General features: G+C 39.5%; 1 protein-coding gene and 1 long non-coding RNA gene across 2 annotated transcripts in view; one reads left to right on the forward strand and one right to left on the reverse strand.

Moving 5' to 3' along the window:
- Positions 1 to 11836: 11836 nt before the first annotated feature.
- Positions 11837 to 14476, reverse strand: LOC117244956. The gene is made up of 3 exons (XR_004498982.1): positions 14357 to 14476; positions 13299 to 13443; positions 11837 to 13215 (listed from the first exon to the last, which is right to left on the reverse strand). It is a non-coding gene; the product is annotated as an uncharacterized LOC117244956 (long non-coding RNA).
- Positions 14171 to 14524, forward strand: part of SEMA6D (semaphorin 6D) — a 209556-nt gene continuing 209202 nt past the window's right edge. The window contains exon 1 of the mRNA XM_015638980.3: positions 14171 to 14247. The gene's annotated coding sequence lies outside the window, so the exon portion shown is untranslated. The remainder of the gene's footprint in view (positions 14248 to 14524) is intronic.

Below are 14524 nucleotides of genomic sequence, written 5' to 3' on the forward strand. Positions count from 1 at the left end.
CAGCTGGATACATCTGAGGTAATTTATGGCAATCATTGCAGAATTCTAGATTTGCATTTTGACTAAGTTTGATTAATGCAACAGATACTGATCTCACTATAAAACTCTACATGTTCCTTTTACAAGTTATTAGAAACCAAAAAATTCTATATGTTATTCACCAACAGATGCTAATGTTGATACCTTTCACAGGTTTTTAAACTAATTTTCCAGTATAAAGTACTGATTCACAGAGAATCACTAATAAAATTGAAAACACAGCATAATATTCTTTTATGGTGCCAGCACTGCCTGGCAGTGCCCTTCACAAAAAAGTATTCTTGTCTGATAAAAGATTCCACAACTAAATTCATTCATAAAATTAAGATTAAACAATTTTTTTGTATCTCTTCTACTTTCTGGAGCGGTCATGACTGCACTAATGAAGGTTAAATAGACTGAGGAATGATTGGTAGAATATCTGTGGGAGATCTCAGAAATGTGTAGCTTATAGAAAAAGCATTATAGCACCTACCACATCATCTGTCATATCAGGTGAAAAAAATCTTCCTTCAATTCCCCAGGCATTTCAAAGATAATTACTCTAAATACAATGGGTGAAGAATCCTATTAGTTACGAGTCAAGTATTCAAGCTCATTTTTTTCCCTCCTTCTGTTTTATAATATTTGGCTGGTTTTTCACCACCACTTTTTTAAATGTACAACTGTGTTGAATCCTATATTGAAACTGTAGGTGAAACTAAGCCACAGGAAGATGTAAGACAGGCAGGGTCAGTTTGCTATGTATGAGCAGGACAGCAAGCAAGGAGCCTTCTGCTGCCAGAGACTGATCCAGGCCCAATCTGCATCCTCTGGTGTAAAGATCAGTGCTAGGACTCCCTGAGCAGGCAGTGGAAAGTAAAAAGCTCTGATGTGTCCTTATATTTGTTAAGGACAGCTGTAAGGACACATTACAGATTTGTAATGAACTGAGGAAGAACATGTTGCGTATTGTGAAAATATTTCAGCAAATATGGAGTCACCCAGTGAGAATTTGAGACTGGCCATGTTGACTGTGTGCAGGGTACAGTTAGATTAGTAGTGAGATGTCTGAATCTGAAGGAAAAGAACAACTCATGATTGTCATCTCTTTGCAAAGCTGAGTTAAAGGTCAATATCAAACTATAAATTTTGCTATATTTTGCTGTGGCTGTGAACCTACAAAACTCACTTTGTGTTAATGGAAAATCCCATGACAGACTAACAAAAGACTGGCTGGAGTAGATTGACTTCTTGCAGAAAAAAATGTCTATCAGGGAACTAAAACATGAGGTTTGTTCATGAAGAAGGGATCCTTGTCTATGTTGGCATGAAGCTGGTGAGGTCTAAGTACATGGGATGAGCACAAGAGATGCTCTTCAGTCCTGGGAAGCTGGCATTATACACTGTATTTCCACTGCCAATGTATATGGTGATTTGTTGTTTAAATGGTTTTTCTGGCCAGTATACATATCTCCCAAATGGGAGAATGCCAGAAAACAGTTGAATTCAGGTAAGCAGAGTGCACAGTTGTATGCAGGTTTTGACAGTTTCTCAGCAGTTTTGACATTTCTTCCCAGAAGAGACAGCTGGCTAGGAGTGAGGTCTGAAAGCTCAGAAAGAAAGCACATGCAGCTAACTGCATATCCTTAACAGTCTCTTCATGGGCTCTCTGCAGTGTCTGCTCAGAGTCCAGCCTGAGTGCCTATCTTCAAGTCCCAAATACTGTTACATCTGAGTTTTTTCATCAGATTAAAGAAAACCCAATGTTTCTCTTGCCCAGAGCAATTGTGGGCCCAAACTTTTATAAGAAACTGATTGTGGACATTAAACCACTATCAACCTCTAGGTCAGTTTGTGAGGGAAGTCACACAAAATCAGTCAAAAAGGGCAGTCAAGTAACTTGAAATCACTGATGCCAAATCAAAATCCTTCAAGCTTAGATGAGCATTGAGCAAAAGAGCATGAGCAAAATAGTCACATTAGAAGGCAACAGGCCTTAGCATGTTAGCATACTAGTAAGAATTCAAGAGGAATCATATTAAAAATAGGAAATATGTTTGTAGCAGAAAACAGAAATGTAGCAAAATATTTAAAAGTGAAAGTCATAGAGCAGTACAACAAGAGTTAGAGTTTTAAACTCCAGTGCAATCTTGCTTGTCTCAGCTAACATATGTCTGGAGAGCTGGAGCTACTCAAAATGTAAAATCAGACACCCTAGAGACTAAATGTCTAGAAGAGATTCTGGTTCTGGATAAATATACCTTTAATCAACATGAAGAGATGAGAAATCAAAATCACTAGCCAGCAGTCTGTCTCCATCAGTATGAAGAGCACACTTGATAGATGCAGAGTGTGTACGTCAGGTGTCGGGACACCAACACTCACCCAGAGGTGCCAAATGCAGACTGACCAGTGTCACGAAAAGAGGCTGTGCAAGAAAGCCTAAGGAAAACCCATTAGCAAGCAGGAGGTGTTGGCAAGGCAGCCACAGCTCTGTAGGGCACTTGGACACAGCAGCAAATGGCAGGAATAGAAAAGACTGTTTTCTCACCCATTCACTTCCATTGGCAAGGAGTTATTAAGGCAAAGGGAACAATCATTAAAAGTGACCACATCCTTAGGTCAAAATAGCTGATTTCTTGATGAACTCAAATGAGCAGAATCTTCTACTAAAACTTTGAAGTCTCTGGCTTCACTTGCATCTAATCAAATCTAGCTAATATCTGCATCATTTGTATGGTTTTTTTCGACAGAGAACAGAATTTGTCAAACCCTGAATGCTTTAGCTGTATACAGCAGATGAGCAGGGAAGAGCCAGGGTTCAGTGTGTCCCAGTTAGCTTGCTTTGAATATTTTGAAGCGAATTTCTCATCATGGCTTTGAGACACCAGCAATCTATATGAAAAATACAAAATATTACCTTCCTCTTTCACGTTTTGAAAGCTGGAGGGATAAGAGGAGCTGTTGGGGAAGCTGTGGCAAGGGGGTGGTGTAAAGATCATTGGCTTCAGCAGGATGGATGTCATGCACTTGCTAATGCTTTGGGCACCTGATCCCAGCTTATAAAGAGAACACAGAGGCTGTAATCACAAAAGAGAGCACTTTCTTTGAATTTGAGTGCCCTTCATCTCTGTCATCAAACATATTTTCAGTTTCTTCATTAGATGTACATAAAGCTATTAGTGAAAGGCTCAGTTGGTTTTAAAAGGTTTACTAAGCAATTTTACTTTGGAAAAAATTAACCTGTGAGGTAAATAAATAAATAAACCTGACAAATGTGTTTTCCCATAGCTCTGCAGAACTGCACATCACCTGCTGGCACTTCTGAATTCAGTGTGCTGCATATCTAATTGTTTTTGCTCTCCTGTATTTTGCTCCCCTTTCCAAAGCTTTTCCTCCTTCAACTGGTAAAACATCTTGTGGGCAATTTCTCTGCTTGCAGCCTTGCCTGGTTTGGTTTTCCTTCACAAATATTATAAGGAAATAGAGAATGACTGCCTGGTATGATATAAGTTCTTTTCTTGCTATTGCATGTGGAGAGACATGTTGTAAACCACCTACCACCTGTTTTCTTCTGAAAATGAAAAAGAAGTTTCTTTTTTCTCATAAAATGCATGAAATATCTAATTAATTTGGCTTGTATACACTCATTTACATAATAAATCCTTATAGAACCACATATTGAAATCTTCACCAAAATCCTCAGTGGCCCATTAGGACTTTGTGTATGTTTAATAGGAGCATTTTCATGATTTGGAAAGGGAGGGGGTGTGTAGTGTCATAATGTGATCATAAAGCCAAGAAATCCTGCAATCACTCACACTCAGTTTTGGAGTGACAGCTCCTTTGTAGCATTGTGCACTTCCTCTCAGGTCAACTCTTCTCAACTCTTTTGGCTTTAGTGTTGGTACCATGGAGCTGATCCTCTTGCAGATGGGTTGGGCAATATTGCTTCCAGCATTTATGTATGTATTTCTCCCAGAGGATTTGGAGTTTGACACATGTTGGCCTTAGCAGAGACTAAGAGAGTGTACTCTACCTCCAGCTCTGCAAAATCAGCAGGATCTGTTGTGATGGTTTAAAGGCTTGTTGATAAATTTGGAAATCTGGAGTTTTCATTCTTCACTCTTTCACTCTCTATCTCTCAATAATGCACAAATCATGTTTAAAAAAATGTTGCTACCTTCTGCTCCATCAAAATATTCCAAACTCTTTCTATACTGTTTCAGCAAAGTATTTGTCATATTAAGAGCTATAAGACATTTGTGCCTCAAATACCATTCTGCCTGGATCGAGAAGGTATCAACAATTTAGTTAACAATTGATCACAAACACAGAAAAAAAAATACTGGAGAAAAGCAGTGTGGCACTCAAGGCTGAGCATAGATAGATGGAGTTTAATCATCTCTGGAGCCTCTCTGGGGACTGTGAAGGATTTTAGAGAAGGCCATATGTGACTGTTAAATTGACTTCAACAAATCAAAATTATCCGCAGCAAAATTTGATTTTTAAATCTATTTTTTAATCCAAAGCACTCAAATTTCAAATAAAACAAGTGAAAAAGGAACCGCCATTTTTAGGGCAGTAAGCTGTTTTTTTCATAGAAAGTAACTGCTTCCTACATGCTTTTCTGAAACTGTTACTCACCAATTAAAAGGATTGTAAATAATGAAACATAATCTAACAGTTATGCCAAATTCTCTTGTTCATTTAAATTCTGAGGTGGCGCAGTATTGTGCTGACAAACCTCTTCAAAAAACCACTTTACAAGAAAGATGAGTTTGATTCATGTAAAGTGACTAGATTTCATCAATTCTTTCTCCTTCTTAAGGATAAAAAGGCCTGTGGTTTTTAGCTTTTTTAGCACCAGTTTCTAATTCTCTGAGTTCACCCTCTACTCTTTTTTCCTCTGTGAGTTTCCATGTCTCAGTATTCTCTGTGGTGAATGAGGAGTGGCTGAGAGAGCTGAGGGGCTCAGCCCAGGAGGCTCAGGGGAGACCTTTTCACTCTACAACCACCTGAGAGGTGGGGGTGGGTCTCTTTTCCCAAGTAACAAGTGATAGGATGAGATGAAATGGCCTAAAACTGCACCAGGAGAGGCTCAGATGGGACATTAGGGAAAACATTCTTCACTGAAAGGGTTGTCAAGCATTTGAACAGGCTGTCCAGGCAAGTGGTGGAGTTACCATCCCTGAAGGTATAAAAATGTCATGTACATGTGTCACTTAGGGACGTGGTTCAGTTGAGGCCTTGGCAGTGCTGAGTTAATGGACAGACTCAATGATCTCAGAGGTCTTTTCCAACATAAACAACTCTATGATTCCATGGTTCTATCCTAATTTAATTCCAGCAAGGTAACAGGTTAATTATGTATTTCTAACCAAACACTTGTGCAATTTTAGAGGAGAATTTTTCCCAAGGTGGTCATAAGCTGCAAAGATAGTTAGCACTAGGCAATTACCATTTTGAAGAATAGATGTTGTCACCATTAAAAGTGGGTATTTAGAACATATAGTAGCAGTGTCACATTCATCACAGCATCTAAGAGACAGGATGCTTAAATGCAGTGAGAAGGCTGTTAATGCAGAAATGTTTTAAAACTGCCATCAGATCTCTTGTAGTCAATACTGGTACTTTACATAAAAATTGCCTACACTGATGATAAGGTAACTTCTCTGAGCTGGAATCATTGGAGAACAATCAAATATGATAAATGATTGCCAGCTGCTGCCATTTTCAAAGTAGAGACAAAGAGCTGAGATAATACAGCTAAGACAATTTATAGGAACTTCAAAGGAGCAACCCCTTCAAGTATTGTGTCATCCCTGACACTCAGTCAGTGTAAATGATACCTGATTTTTATAGGCAGTAACAGGTTTATTTTCAATACATCCAAAACCTTCTCTCTATATTTAGTAGACACCATCTATATTGAAAAACAGCATTATATATCTAACTTGCTCATAATTATTATGTAGAACACTTATTATGGAGACTGCCATAAAATATTATCAGACCATCTGTAGTGAGCAATTGCAGTTTTTGGTGACTGTGTCATGGTCAAGGGTGCAGAGCACTGTTACAAAATTATGCCTGACTGAACTTCAAATCCAATGCATTAGCAGAGCAGGTACATAGGATATTTTTTTATTTTATGATAAAAAGTTGTTATAAACATTGCATGCTTTTATATTCAGGAAATTTCCATGAGCTTACATGCAGCAGGGGCAAAAATACACCTAGTTTTTTTTAGAAGAAAGGAAACACCTGTTTGGGGACCAATTAAAAACTTCATAGAACTATCAGTCCTAATTACTAAATAGCTACAGGATTCTCATTTAAGCAAAATCAACCATACTTGAAAACTAAACTTAGAATGTAAATGATGCAATCATTCGTAATTCATTCTGCCAAGCACACAAAAGCAGAGCCTGCAGTAGGCTGTTTTTAAACCTTTTGTGCAGATTAATACAACCAATACTAGATTTTTAAAAAGCTGTTAAGGAGAAACAGATCCTCTAAGGGTACTATTTTTTATCTAGGATTATATTACCAATCTTAAACATGAATACATCTGCTTTAGAAGAAAGACTTAGCAGAAAATGTAAAGTTTTTAGCAGTCTCTCTTTGAGAAGAGTAATCTACATTTCCTGCTCAACAGAAATATTAGCTACTCATTAAAGAATGTTGTATGGCCATTTGCAAGACTCAGACTTGCTTGTAACTGTTCAGTTAAATCTTAAATCTGGCAGTAGGTAATGTCTACTGCCCATACATTAGTGGAATCAATGATCCAAGGTAATCCAAGGATAATTTCTCAGGCAAGCTAACTGAGGGCAAGACCTCAAGATCTCAAGTACAGCTACAGCTCTCCCGGGGACAAAAAGAAGACTTTAAATATCAATCTTTGATTTGCAGGTCTCAGCCCTTTTCCAGGCTAGAATGACCACACAAATTAGTTGTCCAAGCTCAGGTTACTGTTGCTGTTACCCTTATCAATGGAAATTCACTAGAAGAGGTGAATATCAGCTCATCTTATGTGGCATTTTCATGTGAAATCACATTCTGCACACAAATAAATACCAACCCCTGCACACATAAATATTATCCTCAGTGAAAGTTTGTTACTTAGTACAACACATTCCAAAGCAACAACTTGTAGTTGTTTAGACAATAGCAACAACAATAATAACCATATAGGTTTATGGTGTTATTCACTTATCAAAGTGCAAATTTTAGCTGAAGCTGAGAAGTTCATTCTGTGGTGTTTCTGTGTACCTGTACTAAATACTTTGTAAGCTACTATTAATCCTATGAGTAGCTTGGGAAATAATTCGTAGTGTAAATTATATTTATAAAATTTAGTTTGCCATTGATTGAACTGATTGTGTGATTCTTTGTCATTACTTACTCTTTATCAGTAATTGTAGAGAGAAAAACTGAGCCTACTCATTAATCACAAATTCTTTGCTGATGTTGTATATGTATAGAAATATAGCATATTCCTGTATATATAATAATTTTATATTCTATCTCTGTGATCTATCACTTCAGAAAATATTATTAAATTCCCTGTGCCTTAACCTTTCTTTGACAACAAATATTACATAACTTCAAAATCACTTTCCACAGCCAGCCCCAGCAATCAACCACTATACAGTATAACTTCTCACTAATTTCTGTCTTACTCTACAGGACTTACAGTTTCATGAAACCAATAAAATTCCTGTGGATTCTGCACTATCTCACCACTGGGACTCTGTTTCTCCCATGGGGAGAGTGTCCAACCAGGAGTCGATGGGGTCTGTGCTGGGCTGGCAGTCTCAGTGATCCATAGGGATCCAATCACATAGGATCCATAGGATCACTATAGCACTCACAGGGATGCCTGGGTATGTACTATCCTGAAAAACCTCTTCACCATTAAAACTGATTTAGGGCCTTCTGCTAACTCTTGTTTACTCCTGATTGTTCAGCTTCAGTCTGGTATACCATGTATTGCTTCCCTCTTCTTGTTCCCTCTGGTAGATCATATTAAATGGGGCTTTCTGTCACTGTGTAATACATTGTGTACATTCTGTCACTGAGTGAGATGATCACTGTGTGCCTACATCTTTGGTTGAACACAGGCTGAAATTATAGCAAACCATGGATTCTTGTCCCTTCTGTCATACTGAATACCTGTATATTAACTCAAGCTTTTACTTGAATTGAAGTTTGTGAAAAATAGAATTCCCTAAGGCCGAGACTTTTCATTTAACACTTATTACTTCAACAAACACAGTGCTTTTGCATTTGTAGGGAAAGAAAATAAATGGAACTTAATCCTATATTTTGAAAAATACAATATATATATAATCCCATAAAAGAATATATAAAAATATATATAATCTCATATTTTGAAAATCTGCAATTTATTTTAACTCTCTTACTGATCACCTTGGATTTCATTAAAGAATGATGGCATAAAAAGATAGGAAGCCACAGTATTCTTTCATAATTTGAAAATATAACATTACAGGTAATCAAAATATAATTGTCCAGAGATTTAAAGAAGTGTTTCCACAGACAATAATTTATGTAACAAGAAAGAAAACCCCATTGTCCACTTAGAAGGGTTAAAGGTGAGGAAGTGGGAATACAAGTTATGCTATGCAATCAAATTCTTAACATAACTGCATTTTGTGTACAAAAACCACATTAAAACATGTTCTAAGGGTAGTATTTACTTTAAAGAAATCTTTCTGCACATGTATTAGGAAACATGAAAGAAACTATGTAAAAGTTCAAGCCTTCAGCATGTTTAACCATTTATGAGTAGTTTATGAATATTTTATTAACTATTGCTTGAAAGAACAACAAAAGTGCTGCTTGTCAATTCAGAGGAAGTAAGTGATCTTTAGTTTAATGATTTAACACATATAAGCTTTATGAAATGTGCTTGTTGCTATGGTACACATGCATTTCTCTGACAGAATAGATGGGAAGGTAACAGGATGCACATGGCATTCATTTGAATGAAGGATATCATCCCTTTTGGATAATTTTGACTCTGTCTAACTTTTTTCTTCTATAGGCTTAGTTTACTCCCTTTACTCTTTTTTACTGAATAGTATTTGCTTTTTGAAAAAATGCATCCAGCAATTGAATCAGCCCCTTTCTGAAAGTGAACAACCTTGTGATGCACTTTTTTAAAGTATCTCTTGCCTTTACAGTAGTTGAACTGTGAAATATTTTGAAAGATTCTGAAAAAAATATTGTTATTTCTGCCAGTGGGAAGTGTTTCATGGATGCAAGAGCTGTACTGAAAATTGAGCTCAAATTCCTACTATATAGAGTATTTTTACCTCTTTGTATATCAAACACTATACAATATAACCTCTCCCTAATTTCTATCTTATTCTACAGGATATACACTTTCATGAACCATTCATAATAATAATAACTAACTGTGAAACTGTGGTTGTTATTTTGTCTATGATTGTTTTAAAATGTCAGGTAAGTGTAACAGAATGTGCTGTTTGTGAAGATTCTGAAACAAATTCTTAGTAAAAGAGACACAACTGAAACATCAAATCATTGGTATGACTAACATTAAAATCTGATTGGAATCTGAGATATAATGTTGATAGGAAACTATGAGAGAGGATGACATGTAATAGGACATTTAAATGTAGAGACAACCAAAGAGAAGAAACTGGGGATATAATAGATGAATATGTTAGCTAGGACATGGAATTACAGAGAATGATATTTGCAACACTGAAATGGCATGTAGCTAGAAATTTCAAGAGAATGTGTCTTTCCTGATGCCAATAAGGAAAAGTAATGAGGGAATACATATTTAAATTACAGGCCTAAGAAATCTGCCATTCTCACTTAAAAGTATGTAGATCTTAAGAGTTTCTACTTAGAGATTAGATTGTCTGTGGGACAGTCTGTTTCCTGGTTAAAGCAGAGGAGGTTCTGATTGGTTTGTACTACTATAAAGACAAAAAACATAGGCAGTGCAAAAACAAGGTCAGCTAAATTTTGCAGGAAAAAGATCACATCAAAAATCACACACAGTGTAAAACAATTATAGTACCACTGATAGGAGTCCAGGTAGGAGGTCTGAGACAGTGACATGAAGATTAATTCACTGCATCTCCAATTGAGAGAAAGAAAATAATAAAAAAGCTTATTGGAGATGAGTCATGAGGCAAAACTAAGGACTTCATATTCCTCTGCAATAAACACCAAAAAAAAAAAAAAAGTGAGAATTCAAAGGAATAAGAGGATATCTGCCATATGACTTGAATTGCTTCACAAGCTCTTGATTTAAATGCTCTGCAGGAAAAAAAGGCTGCTATATTTGCAATTGAGTTATTAGATCACAAACCAATTCAATTTCAGCTGAATCATGGGACCAGATGCAATATGAGCCTCAGAAATATTGATAATATTACAAATATTACACTAGAGAAATGTAGCTGAGAGCTGGTGATATTCAGGATATGTACTGTGAGTCCTGTAAGCAAAAATAAGCTGTTAATAAGAAATCTGTGAAACAAGCAACATTATCTCTCAGTATCTGTAACAGCTGACAGACAGAAATACCTTGCTGAGCAACAGTGTAGCATAAAGAGCAATTTGCCCAACAAGTGCCATCAACAGTACTTGGAACTGAAATAGCGAGGACAGCAGCACTGATAGGGATCATCCTCTTCCAGCAGCCCTAGGAAAACAATTGAAGAAGAAATAGGTATATCTCCAAAGGGGCTGTTTCGTGTCAGAACAGCACGGTATGGATCTGCCTCCAAACAGTGCTGACAAAGTCTTTTGGTAAACTAGACATTGGCATTGGCTCAGAAACTCTTAATAGTGAAGAACAACATTTCTCACAAACAGCTTCTGAGGGTTCTTGCCTGCTTTGCCAACATCCTGGAGTGCCTATATTGTGTTAAATTATACAAGCTCTCCTGTCACCTGACAAAGTCTTCTGCAGCCTGTGGTGAGTACCTCCAAAGCCAAGTAGCTATGGATGCTTCCAGGAAGCATTCTAATTTACGCTGAACTTGGTATAAACTGAACGAGGCATTAAGATCAGAGAAGATAATAGCTTTTATTTTAGGAAATTGCAAGGGCAAGGAAAAAGTAATACAGTGCTATGACATCAAATTACAGTGACTGCTAACTAAGAAAAGGGAACACACAAGGCTGAGTGGAGGAAAGCTGGTAATCAGCTTCCCTACTTTGGACAAGTTCTTTGTCCATCCAAATCTTAAGAAAGCTAGCAGGAGAAGTAGCACCGCAAGAGTCAAAACCACCTTAACACTCTGGGCTTAGTTCCCTTTCTTCTTGTTGATTCACTTCCACATTCCCATATTCAGGAGCAGTGTCCTCCACCTGCAAAACAAGGTTCCTCCTGCCTCTCTCACTGGAGCACTGTTGAACTCCATGTGGAAATCCATGTTGGCTGAGAAGTATGAGCAGTGCTTTAGCCTTCTGGTTCTTACCTGAGAGGAGACTCTGATCTAATTCCTGCTTTAGTTAATGTTATTTGTACGTATTGAAAAAATATTTGCAGCAAAATAATCTTCTTTTCTCATTACTTGCACCCCCAAATAACAACTTAGTAGATGGCAATGAGAGTTCAAATTCACTCAGGCAGAGAAGAGAATGAGACCTGAATTCCCTTCATGCTTCAGAATTTACCTAGCCTCTAAGATACTAGAAAAGGGAAGACTGATGAAAGTGACCCATTTGTGAATCTTTTCTTGAAAAGACACCAAAAATCTATTCAGCAAAAATAATCCAAATCTGTCAAGTATTTGAGGGGACTGAGTGAAACTGCATCTTAGTTGAATTTAGTGCATGGGGGAAAAAAAAAATAATTCACCTACCATTTATCTACAATTTTGTTCAAAGGGAACTAAGCATAAATTCCAGGCAATTTAATAACTGATTTATAAGACAGACACATCCTCACAACTTCAAGCAGATATTGTCAAGAAGCAAAAGAGGGGGAGCATTCTCTTTTCCAGTAATGAATGTTCAACTGAGATCATGTATGGTACAGAAAGGGAAGTGCAAAGAGTACAGTGATTGACAGTGAATAGAGATTTCTGCCCCATGTGGTCACAGTGTAATTGTACAAAGGAGACTGTAGGATACAAATACACAGGCTGACCTGGCTCCAGGACATTCACACAAGTATTGTAATCAGAAAACTGAAAGGTGCTACTGTCTGCCAAAGCGCCCTGTTCAGACAGTGTTGCACTGCAGTGAAATGGGATGATTTCTTGCCAAACGGGCATTTCAGCATAAGAAATTTGACCGCTGTACCCTCAATGCCTTCTGCAGAGTCAGTGGGAAAGGCAGCCAAGAGCTGGGTGGTGATGGCAGGACGGACAGAAAAGAACCCCTGTGGCACTTCTGGACTGTCACAACACACAGAAGTTGTAACAACCTGCGGTGGAGCTGCTGTGCTCCGAACAGGATTGGCTCTGATGGCCCCGCCAGCCCATCTGGCCATTCCATCACTGTCCTCCTCCACAGGACAGGGGACACAATGAGGGGAAATGTCATGGATCGAGATAAAATCAAGAAGATCAATTACCAGCTACCGCCAAAGACAAAACTTGATTTGGGAAAAATTAATTTCATTTATTGGCAATTGAAAATAGAAACAAAGTCAAAAAATACTCCGTCGTCGTCATCCCCGCCTTTCCCCTCCACTGCCTCACCCTGATCTTTCTACCTCCTCCAGCCCGGACCTTCTGTGAGGGGCTCAGCCCTGCCCGGGGGGCCTCTGGAACCCGCCGGGAATGGCCGAGTCCGGCCGGGAATGGCCGAGTCCAGCCGGGAACGGCCGAGTCCAGCCGGGCCAGCCCCGCAGCCCCCGCAGCCGGTGAGGGACGCCCGGGACGGAGCAAGGTGCGCAAGGCAGCCGGACAAGGTGAGCACGGCCGGGGCAGGGCCGAGAGGTGCCAGGTGAGGGAGCCGGGCTGCTTCCCACCTCGGCAGCCACCCGAGCGCTGCCGCCAGGTCAGTCCTTCTGGCTGCGTCCGGTTCATGGTCACGGTGACAAAGAAATCAGATGCAGTTGCAAAAGAATGGCCGACAGTGAGTCTGCTGCCAAAGCCAGACACAACAGAGGCCCTGAGTGCTTCAGCTCGCTCGGAAAAGTAGGAAGAAATGCGGTTTGGAAACCTGAAAAATTCCACCAAGAATTAAAGCTGCAAAAATACTGAGGGCAAATCCCCCGACAGGTAATCCCCCAGCGTCAGACTGACCCAGCACACAGGTTTTCATGGCACTGAGAGAAGGCTCAGAGGCTCAGAAGGGCTGCGGGACAGGCTGTCCCTCAGGTGGGCTCCGGGCTGGCGGCAGGGCTCAGCAGAGGAGCAACTGACAAAGTCTGTGGCACTGGACCCGCACCTGCCATTGAGAGAAAAAGAAGGTAAGAGGATTTCAGAGAAGATACCAAAGTCAGCTCCCCTGCTCATGGCTGTAAGCCAAGCTGCTGTAGCAGAATCTGAAAAACAAAATTTGCTTTACAGGACTGTGAGCAAACCTCCCCCCCAGTATATAATAGTGTCCTCATCCCCACACAAGTATCACTTTCCCCTGTAGCAAACCTATTCCTTATTTGTAGAGTAGCCTGTACCTGGAGAAGGGTGCGATGTTTTTCTTAATGGATTATGCTTGAAGATAAACTGAAAAATAGTTTCTCATCTATATGCTTTAGTTTCCATTATTTTCCAAAGAGAATATCTGGTTTCTCAACTCAGGTTAGGACTAACCAAATGATTTTTATTTTTCAGTATAAATGAGAGTAACACATCCAGATTAGACATTAGGTTGCAACTCCACGAATGCTGGTCTTCAATAAACAATAGCAAAAAAAAAAAAAAAAAAAAAAAAACCCGAAGCCCTAAAAAAAAGAACCTAAAATTAATTTAATTTAATTTTTTTTCAAAATCAAAGCCAGCTATCTCTGGTGTTGGCTGTGAGGGAGTCCTAAAAAGTTAGCGATGCAAAATCTTCAGCAACACAAACCCAAACCAAAAAGAAAGATTTCCGTTTCATAACAAAGTCAAAAACTGGAGTTTTGTTGGAGAACATGGGGAGTGACCCTAAACTGTCTGCTCTAACTCTGCTGCAGGTGTTAACGAGGAGCGGAGGCACTCTCCGAACTGCGGTTCCTGGCCCGGACGGGACCTGGCAGTCCTCGGGAGCCAGGTGAGCCCATGGAATCAGCCCGTGTGCCACGGGAAAGTTCGCCGGGGTGCAAAGCAGGAAAAGTGCAAGAGTTACTGGGCAGAGGACAGTCTCTGCCTGCCACCTTTACCCGCAGCTGAGTCAAACGACTTCTGCATCGATTGCTGAGGAGCGTTCGCAGCGCAGCTGGGGCCGGGCGGGAGGTGGTCGGGGCTGTTGCCCTCCTGGGATACGGGAAAGCAGCCGGGGGCCGCGGGGACCGCGGGCAGGTGCGCGGGGCGGACGGGGCGGCTCGCGG

The sequence above is a fragment of the Parus major genome, chromosome 10 (assembly GCF_001522545.3).
Source record: "Parus major isolate Abel chromosome 10, Parus_major1.1, whole genome shotgun sequence".
In the NCBI taxonomy this organism is placed as follows: domain Eukaryota; kingdom Metazoa; phylum Chordata; class Aves; order Passeriformes; family Paridae; genus Parus; species Parus major.